Source organism: Jaculus jaculus, chromosome 3, assembly GCF_020740685.1.
Source record: "Jaculus jaculus isolate mJacJac1 chromosome 3, mJacJac1.mat.Y.cur, whole genome shotgun sequence".
Classification (NCBI taxonomy): domain Eukaryota; kingdom Metazoa; phylum Chordata; class Mammalia; order Rodentia; family Dipodidae; genus Jaculus; species Jaculus jaculus.
Window position 1 is genome coordinate 111994925 of NC_059104.1, and position 3131 is coordinate 111998055.

Genomic DNA, 3131 nt, shown 5'->3' on the forward strand with positions numbered 1-3131 from the left:
ATGACTCAGGTGCTAAATTGCCCACCATATAAGCATGAGTACCTGTTTGAACCTCAGTACCCACAAAAAAAGCCTGTCATGGTGGGAAATCACTATACAGCACTAGGGATACAAAAACAGTAGAATCATTGGTTCTTGATGGCCAGCCAATCTTGCTCAATCAGTGGTCTCCATGTTCAATGAGAGACCTTGTCTCAAAAAACTAAACTAAGTACGAATAAAAGGGGGAAGTTTACATGACACCTTACACCTTCCCTGAGTAACAAATGATAGTCAGTGTTTCTTGAGTTAGAGGCCTCATGTTCATTAATCATACAACCCTAATTTAATTCAATGGATTAAACAGCATAAAAGGCATGAAAGTAAGGTGAAGATTAAGAGGAAAGAAGAAGGGATTAATGGGCAGGAAGGGGGACAGAAGAGGCCACTTAGAGACAATAAGAGCAACATACAGTACACATGCATGAAAGTGTCAAAATTGAAAAAATAATATTTTATAAAGGTATAGAACAACTGAGAGAAAACATACAAAATTGACCCCTGTCCTTTATATGTACACACAAATGTGTATCCACACACCAACATGCATACATACCATGTGTACAAATATAAATATGGTCTGACCATAGAGACATTGATCACACTCCTTGATATCTTCTTAAAGGTGTTTCAAACAGGTCTACAGAAGGATCTATATTCAGATATTTGAGTAATTTTATTCATAATAATCAAAATTTGGAAACACCCAAGATGTTCTTTTGTAGATGTGTAGATAAACCATGAGTCATGTGGACTATGAGTAACTCAAGACTAGAATGCTTCCTTAGTATGCATAAATCACAAATTTAATCATGTGTACACATGCCCGTATGTGCACCAATGTGCATGCAAACATGCACATTCAGTGGGGGAGAGAAGACAAGGGAGGAAACTTAAATGCACATTGATAGGTGAAAGGAGCTGTTTGCAAAGATACATGCTTCATGATCCCAGTTGATTGCATGGCATTCTAGAAAAAAAAAAATTAAAAACCCTGGAAGGAATGAAAGGATCACTGGCTAATCAGACTTGAGGAGAGGGAAAGATGAGCATGTGAAGTAGAAAATTATGACATCATGCTTCCTCATTTATAAAAGTTGAAAATTTGTCTTCAATTTTTATACAGAGCTCATGGCTTTTTACATTGCCTAATGAATAAATATAATACAAATATAGATATCTATTGCAATCTTTAATCAATTTTAATATAACATTTAATAATGTGATAATATAGCATGGTAAGTAAAATACTGTTTTTAAATATAAAAGTAAAGCTGTTAATAATGTATCAGTGTCATAAAATGTCTGGATACTGCATGGTATTTATAAAAATGTATAATAAATAGCATGGAAATTATAATGCAGTTCAGAAGAAAAGATACCGGGGGCCTGGAGAGATGGTTTGGCGGTTAAGCACTTGCCTGTGAAGGCTGAGGACTCTGGTACAAGGCATGATTACCCAGCACCCACTTAAGCCAGATGCACAAGGGGGCGCTCGTGTCTGGAGTTTATGTATTTATTGTCACTCTTAAATAAATAAATACATAAATAAAAGATACTGGGTGGGGGAGCAGCTGGAGCAGCTAAGGCACCTGCCTGCAAAGCCAAAGGACCTCTGTTCTATTCGCCAGGACCCATGAAAGCCAGATGCACAAGGTGGCATATGTGTTTGGAGTTTGTAATGGCTGGAAGGCCTGGCATGCCCCTTCTCTCACACTCTCTCTCTCTCTCTCGCTCTCGCTCTCCCTCTGTGCCTCTTTCTCTCTCTCAATAAAAATAAATAAAAAAGAATAAAAGATACTCAGATTTTAAAATCCAGTAGTAGCACATGAAAAGTTAGAAAGAATGATTGTGTGGAAGAAATTGAAGGTAGATACAAAATAAATTTATGAAAATAATTTTATAAATTGTATTTTTATTTTCCATATAAACTAGCTTGATTAATTACATGTATGTATTTATAATTTGTATATTTCTAAATTACACAGAATAATTTAGGCTACAAAATTCCATTTTTATTAATAGCTATAAACAAATATATTGTTCTGTTATTGACTATTGTATACATGTATATAATACGTTTTGATAATAATCTCCTCCCCTTACCTTCTCCTGACATCTCTCTCAGCCTCCCTTTCATCAAACTGCTTCTTCTTTACTTCTACCTTTACTTTGAGCTCTTCTTTTTATTGAGATAGATAGATAAATAGATAGATAGATAGATAGATACCCACTGAGTTTAATTAGTATTGCTTCCTTGAACATGGATGGTGAATTGTTTACCAGAGCACATGCAATGTACCATTGGTTATAACCCTGGAGAAAATTTCTCCCTTTCCCCTGTAATTGTTAACTGCCAATAACCCTTTAAGGAGTAACAAGAATCTCATGTCCTTCCCTACCATTCATGATAGAATGTTGGTGTATAATACTGGGCAAGCAATGACAGTTGTTGTGAGGTTATCAGTGTAACAACCACATGCTATCCAGAAGACAGCATTCTTTCAAACTTTTCATCATCCTCTGGCTCTTAAATTCTTTCTTGCCCCTCCTCCACAATGTTCTCTGAATTGTCAAGTAGATGAAACAGGTATCTCACTTGGCAATGAACACTCAACATTCACTTATTCTCAAATATTTTATGAGATTTTATTCACTCTAGTTGTCTTTGCCAACAGAAAAAAAAAGAGAGAGAAGTTTCTCTGGCCGAAGAGAGAGGTGGTATGAATCTATAGGTATCAACACAAATATTTATGGAATTTTTCATGAATTTCCTTGTCATCCTTGTGATGGGATCATGATAATCTCTACCATTCCAGTTTTAGTATGTGTGCTGCTGAAGCAAGCACTGTTATTTCTTTCTTTAGTAAAGTCTGCCAGAAATAAGTGTAATATAGAAAACTTACTTATTGAGAGACCACTACTTTTAAAATCTAGTACAAAAAGAGTGAAGATGTTTGTTTATTTCTGAAATCATGTGCCTATATCTTTTGCACATAACAGGAATTTAATAAGAATTACTGTTAAAATATTAATATACATTTTTGCAGATACTATGGATACATACCTAAAGAGAGCTTCTTGGCTGCATA

At 35.1% G+C, this 3131-nt stretch overlaps 1 non-coding gene across 1 annotated transcript; it reads right to left on the reverse strand.

Moving 5' to 3' along the window:
• Positions 1–2786: 2786 nt before the first annotated feature.
• On the reverse strand, positions 2787–2888 carry LOC123459748. The gene has a single exon (XR_006636493.1). It is a non-coding gene; the product is annotated as a U6 spliceosomal RNA (small nuclear RNA).
• Between the last annotated feature and the right edge of the window lie 243 nt (positions 2889–3131).